The sequence below is a fragment of the Delphinus delphis genome, chromosome 11, assembly GCF_949987515.2.
Source record: "Delphinus delphis chromosome 11, mDelDel1.2, whole genome shotgun sequence".
Classification (NCBI taxonomy): Eukaryota; Metazoa; Chordata; class Mammalia; order Artiodactyla; family Delphinidae; genus Delphinus; species Delphinus delphis.
In genome coordinates this window covers 37,994,805-38,001,844 of record NC_082693.1, presented here as the reverse complement: position 1 = coordinate 38,001,844, position 7,040 = coordinate 37,994,805, and positions in this window count along the sequence as shown.

The window sequence follows — 7,040 nt, the reverse complement described above, 5'->3', positions numbered from 1 at the left end:
GATGGTCTCTGGGACCCTGCAGGGCTCCAAGGCTGACTGCGGCTGGACCTCAGCCCCTTGGTCACCAGAGCGGCAGGAGCCTGGAGCCCTGCACGGGGCTGGCCGGAGTGGCCCTCAGCTGTCCACAGTGGTCTGAGAGGTCGCTCCTCCCTCCTCTCCCCTCCCCACTCCACTTCCTGCCCGTATGCTTGCAGCCCTGCTGGGCGGTGCTCCGGGAGGCGAGGCGAGGCGAGGCGGAGGTTATGGAGAGGCTAAGGCCGAGGCTTCTGAGGGGAGCCCATCCCTTGCTGAGGCCTAAGGGCATCCAGGAGTCAGATTTCCTGCCAGCAAGCCTTGTCAGCTTGGAGTCCCCTCTCCCCTGCCAGCTGCCGTGATGGGCAGTGAGGACCCTCCTGCCACGGGAACTCACGTGAGGAAGCCCCAGGTGGGGCTGCCCTCCTCTCTGCTCCCTGTGGCTCTGAGCCTGGCCAGGGGAGGTGCGCTGTCTGACCCCGAGAGGGGCCTCTCGGCCTTGGGGATGACCCGGAGTAGGTTCTGAGCAGCAGGGTCCTGGGGCATGTGGAGGGAGTGGGCCCATACCTGGGAGGAGGAGGCAGCTGGTACAGCTGCTGGGGCTCAGGCTGGACACACCCTCACCTCCCCCCGCCCCCACACTGCCAAACCTCTCATCCCTGTGGTCATGGACACGCACTGCTTCCAGAAAGGGCCAGAGCCCTTGGCAGGAGGCAGCCCAACTGGGACTATGCCTCGGGTTTCTAAGTGCATCTGAGCAAGTCAATGAACAGTTCTCTGCCTCCATTTCTCCATCTGTAAGATGGGTGTGATACGATGATCTCAGATCAGCGCTTAGTGGCAAACAAGTGAACTGCAGCTCTGCCTCTGCAGCTGAGGTGACAGCTGACGGCTGTCCTGTGTCCTCTGCCTGCTGGGGCAACATCACCTCAGAGGAAGTGGGGAGCCCACTCCCTCAGGAACAGCCTGGGGTGGAGCAGACGGCAAGGTAACCAAGCCAGTGTGCCCTTGCCCATGGGTAGAGATGGAGGACCCTGAGGCACGGAAGCTTCCAGAGCTGAGCAGTCATGACACGAGGTGCAGGCCCGGTGAGTCAGGACTCCCAGGGCCTTTCTTCTCTCCTAAACCCATTGTCTGTCAACGTTTCAGCAAAGGCCAGACCGGCCAGCCAGGCGCCCTTCTCCATCCTTTCGGACCCAGGGTGAGACCAGGCCTGTGATGAACGGTGGGAGCTGAGCGTGGTGGGGCTGGTGTCCTCCATCAGCATTTCTCTTTTTCTTCCCTGTGGTCACACCCGTGTCCCCAAGGAGCTTTGGCTGTGCAGGAATCTCCCTTCCACCTTGACCGCCTGGCCACCTCTAGCTGCCTTAGTCTCTGGGGCCAGACACCTTTTGAGCCTGTAGGGAGAGGCCTTGCCAGGAAAGCAGTGCCCAGGGCAGGCAGGGGACATAGACCGGGAGCCGAAGGCCCCAGTGATGGGCTGGACCACTGCGGAGGGAAAGGCTCCAGGTCACAGTGGCCTCTTGCCCTGAGGGCTGTGTCACCTTCTGTATCCCTGACTGCCCAGGCATGGGGTGGAGTTGTGGCATCCCTTGTGCGCCCTAGCAGCCCGGGCTGTGTGTAGGGGGCCCCCAGTGTGTGTCCCAGCTTCGGGAGAGCTGCGATGGGAGGAGGAATTCATGGGACTGCTGAAAGAAGGAAGTCTGAGGTCAGACCTTTAAAACAATCTCTTACCTAAAAGGGGGTAAAGCAGAGAGGGAGTGTGTGTGTGTGTGTGTGTGTGTGTGTGTGTGTGTGTGTGTGTGTCCTATGGGGAGAAAGGACAGAGGTGGTAATTCCTAACATCCCTCTTTTACCCTCTTATCCTTAGTTTCCCTGCAGAGCCCTGGGGCAGCCTGGGGACCAGGCCAGGACTGTAATTGTGGGGTGCACACCAGGGAGGGTTCCCCTCCAGCAGGCTGAGCAGGACCTGGTGAAAGGGTAGGGCAGCCTGGGGAGCCCCGACCCTCTGGCTGCTCCCACTTCTCTCCTGGGAGCCAGCCATCCCCTTTCTCCCCAAGCCCCCTCCAAGCAGGACAGACCTGGAGGTGGTGATCTAGTGCCCTTCCCCCACCAAGGCATCGAGCAGAGTTAGAGCTCACGGTTGGGGGCGGGGCCCGGGGGTGGGGGGGGTGCAGACCTGCTTTCACATTCTCCGTGGCTTCTGTGTTCCCGGCAGCCGCAGCCCCGGGCCTCTGCCTGCTCTGCCTTCCAAGCAGCAAAGATTAATCTTCTTAATGTTGCTGTTACTCACAGTATTTATCGCGCTAATAGATTGAGATTTGAGTAGCGTTTTCATCCTTTCCAGCACACTTTCACATCTGTTATCTTAATTTTTACCCTGATGATAGGGTAGATATTTTTACCCCTGTTTTGTAGTCAAACTGGAGCACGTAAAGATTTGCCTAAGGTCACATAACTGGTTAATAACAGGGTGGACTGGCGAAGGAACTGGATGTGTATCAGCCATGCCCATGCAATGGGCCTCCCCATCCATGCCTTTCCTCGTGCCCCTGGCACTCCAGATGCAACCTTTCTGAGCCCCAACCTTTTCTGCTTTCGTAGGGATAGACACAGCATATAAATATCTCCCTCCCTTCCTTCATTTTGGAATACTTACCATGGGCTTTGTAGGGGAGTCCTACCTATAAGACGGGCAGCCCCGGCCGTCCTGGAGCAGACCACCCAGCTAGGCAGACGGGCACAGGACAAGGCCATCGGAGGGGACGAGATGCCAAGAGGGCAAGGCCAGAGAGAGGTGCGTGCCTAGGGCCACGGGGTCTCACTGCTCACCCCTAAGCCCCCAGGCCCCCAGCTGCTCCGTTGGGCTGCAGGTTCACGGTCCCAGCCATCCGGCCCCCAGAACCCTGCATGCCTGCCTCACAGCTCTGCCTTCCAGAGTTGGGGTGCTCTCAGCTCACCACTGGTACAAACCACCTGAGTATCAGTATGGTGGCTGGTGGCTGGGAAGGGCTCTGACCTGGCCCTTGTTCTTGATCCCTCCTCCCTCCCATGGAGGTCAGAGCATAAATGCATTTCCAGAATGTGTACTCAGACCCTGCCCCGTGCACAAAGTTCTGGGCTTCTCACGTGTGCCAAGGCCATGGGCTGGAAGTACATAGTGTCCTCTCAGGCCTGTCCAGCTGCCGTCTCCAGCCAATCTGGGTGACCCTCTCTGAGATTCTGGGCTCTTTGAGACCGGAGCCTAGCCCAGCCTGACAGGGCCCTGGAAGGGGCTTGTGGTACAAGTGATGGGTGGCTACCATCCCGCCCAGCGATGATGAAACTGATCTCTCTGAGAAGCCAAGTCCGACTCCCCTGCGCTTTGAGATCACTTCTCTCCCACGCCTGGGGCCTTCGTGCGCGGGCCAGGTGGTCTGGATGGGGCCAGAGGGGCCGCCTCTGCAGGAGCATGGGCCTAGGGACCCCCAGAAGAAGGAGGAAAGGCTGGGCTCAGAGCCCAGACCCACTTTGTATGGGAAAGTGTGAGACTCTGGTTGCTTGCGTGTGTTTAGACTGACCGTTACGAACCCGGAGCCAGGGAGCTGAACGTTCACGCTGCCTGCCATCCTGTTGGCCCTTGAGGAGGGCTCGGGGCCCCAGTTTTCTCGCTGGGGTGTGAGTTGCGGGCAGCCAGAGCTGCTTCCCGGTTGCTGAGTGGAGGAGAGCTCAGGCTTTCCTGGCGCTCGGGGGGCTCTAGCCAGCAGAGGGGCGGAGACAGGGTGACTTTGTGCTGCAGCCATGGCAGCAGGACGCGTTACACTTACTCTGCCTCCCAGAAAAGTGCTCCGGGAGAGCTTGACGCAGCGCAGGCCAGTGTCAGGGCAGTCCTCCCGCAGGTGGGCCGTGCGTGCGGGAGCCTCGGCCTCAGCAGCACCTGGCCTTGAGCAAGTCCCTGCCTCTCCCTAGACCTCAGTTTCCTTATTTATAAACAGGGATTTGGACTAGAAGGGTTTGGGATGTCTTCCTGCAATTAGTGTCTTTGATTTAGACAGCTCAAGGCGTCACACGGGGTGAGACTGTGCAGACCCCTCTTGGTCATGAGGCTGTGGGGCCTCCCCACCTTCCTGAGCACCTTCCCAGTGGCGGCCCCCAGCCAGACTGCCCGCGGGAGGGAGAGTCAGCTGTGAGCACAATTGTGTTAGAAGCATTCTCAGAGAGTTCTCTGCCCCTAAATATCTCCTACTGCAGCCTACCCGAATTCCAGTTGTCTGGGGGAGGCCCCTCTTATGTAGGTACGTAACTTGGGAGGATTCTAATGGTCACTTTAAGGGCGAGAGCAGGAACGGAAGAGTCCCCAGGCAGGGGCATAAGGGGCATTTTCATGACATCAAGTGAGGGGCAGGGTCCAGAGTATGACTTAGGGAACACGGCAGAGTCTTCCAGGGTGAGAGTTGGAGGGAGAAGTGGATGGCCAGCTCCTCTGGGGCAGGGCCCTGCAGGGTAGCCTGGGTGCTGGAGGGGGAGCCTGCACATCCAGGCTGCACTCTGGTGGCCCACGGAGGAGGCCAGCCTTCTCTGTCTCTCCTCTCGTTTCTTGTCTCCTGGGCCGTGCAACTGTTGGCAATCTCATCAAACAGAACCAAGGCCTAGGAGGCCAGAGCTGTTCCCACTGAAGCTCTTGGCCTCCCGCAGAGCAAAGCTCAGTTCCCCAGGCTACAGCTGCAACCCCAGAAAATAGGTGTTACCTTCGGCAACCGAACCAGGTAAGCTGGATGACGTGTGACTCGTTAAAGAATCATCCCCAAGACCTGAAAGTACTCAAAGTGTACATTTTGAAATGGAAATTTATTTTTGGAATTATATTTGGAATTTTTTTTTTTAAAATCACCTTATGGGGAATTCCCTGGCGGTCCAGTGGTTAGGACTCTGCGCTTCCAATGCAGGGAGCACAGGTTCGATCCCTGGTCAGGGAACTAAGATCCCAGAAGCCTCGCGGCGTGGCAAAAACGAAAAGAAAGAAAAAGAAAGATTGCCACTTTCTCATGTCTCTGTTTTAAAGGTAATTTTTTCAGGGAGGCCTTCCCTAACCATCCCATGTAAATTAGATCTTATGTGACCTTATTTTTTTTTTTAAACACACACTTATCCGGTCTTGTTATGTGCCTGATACTGTTTTAAGGCTTTGCAAGTCTTGACTCATTCAAGTCACCACAACTGCCCTGTAAGGTATTCTTATTCGCTATATAGTTACAGGGGACACCAAGGCACAGAGAGGTCAGGGAACTTGCCTAGGGTTGAACAGCAGGTGAGCGGCAGAGCTGGGATTCAATCCCAGGCAGTCTGGCTTAGAACCAGTGGTCTCAGCATGGTGTTCTGCTGGCCCCAATCCAAGCTTTCGGTGCACTCCGTTCCGTCGTCCTGTAAAACGCTGAGCAACTCACCCTTGCATCCACTTCGCTTTGCATAACGGAGCGCATGCTCAGATGCACGAGGAAGGGGGAAGTTGTCCATCATCCAACTACCTCGGCACAGTAATTATGGTAATTTTGACAGATTGTAGATCTCCAGACCGTGGGTCGGGAACTGCCCCTGCCAGTCCTGTCATCGCCTTTGTGAGCAGCCGGCTGTGCCCAAACACCTGGGGTGAGAGGTGTGCGAGGTGCCTCACGCCTGCCTCGTTCCTGATCGCCCTCCGCCCCTTGCCCTTGCTCACTCCCCTGCTGTCTCTCCGAGCCTCCTTATCACTGTCTGCCTGTCTCGGCCACCTCTCTTTTTCCCATCTGTGCCTCCAGACCCTCTCCAAAGCCACTGGGGTTTGAGGACATGAAACAGAAGTTTTATTTTACAATCACTAGCAGGCGGTATAAAACAAACATTAACACAGCTGGCAAAAAGCGCAGGCAGCTGGTTATCTGGGATCCTAAAAAGCAGGGTAAAGTTGAGTGATCTTTACATTGTGGATTCAGAAGCTGCTGGAATTCTGAGTTCTAGCCGATCCCTGCACTGGCTGCCCCTTGGCGGTGGTGTTGCCAACAGGTGGTTTGGGGCTTTGGGTCCCCCCCCCAAAGTTTCCATTACTCCTGAATGTGTTTGCTATGAAAATACAACTACAGAATGAATCCCTGCAGCCGCTTCCAGCCACTGCCCATAAGCCCTCTGCCCCCGCCCCCAGTACCAACCCGGGAGCGTCCAGAGCTCCTGGAGGGAGGTATCTGTTCTCTCCGTTTTGCGAGTCATCTTCCTTTGGGCCTTTATCACAAGTGAGGCTCAAAGGCTCAGTTTGCTCATTCAGTCACTCACTCATTCACTGATTCATTGCTGGTCCCAGGCACAAGTTGACAGTTATCTAACACACATCGCATGGGCAATACAAAGCAGTAGAGGGGACCCAGGAGGCAGGGTTCCTATCTCAAGGAATTTCAGAGGCCAGCTGAAGAAACAACCTGTGTGGATGAAACGTTCACCGGCAGTGCAGGGGTTAACCGACACTTCGTTGGCAGCACTGTCTATCGGAGGCGGCTGTGATGTGTTTCAAAGGCACACATGACAAATATCAAGAACTGAGTCCATAGGCAGGAGTGGAGGAGGAAGTTAGGCTTTGTGGAAGGGTGGGTTTGCTCTGGGCCTGGAGGATGCGTAGGAGATGGACAGCTGATGTGTTTGGGGAGGGCCCTTCAGGCAGAGGACCAGCATGGGGCACGGCCGGCACAACCAGAAGTACCGCCTGGGTACATCGTAGTACACTGTGATGAACGGGGCAGGAGGCACGTCTGACTAACATGCCTAGGGTTGGCGGTGAGTGTGATGCTGAATGTCAAGGATGCCCACAAACTTAAAGACAAAAAAAGCTTGGGAACCGAATCGTGGTACACAGCACACAAACCAGTGTGGGAGAAAGCCACACACGGAGCCGTGCTAAGACACACTCAACAAGAGGAGACTACAGACTGACGTGGCCCACACGTGATCAGATGTGGGCTGCCATCCTGGGGCACTCCCAGGTCACGGTGGGATGGAGCCTGGAGATCCAGCATCTTCAGGTGCCA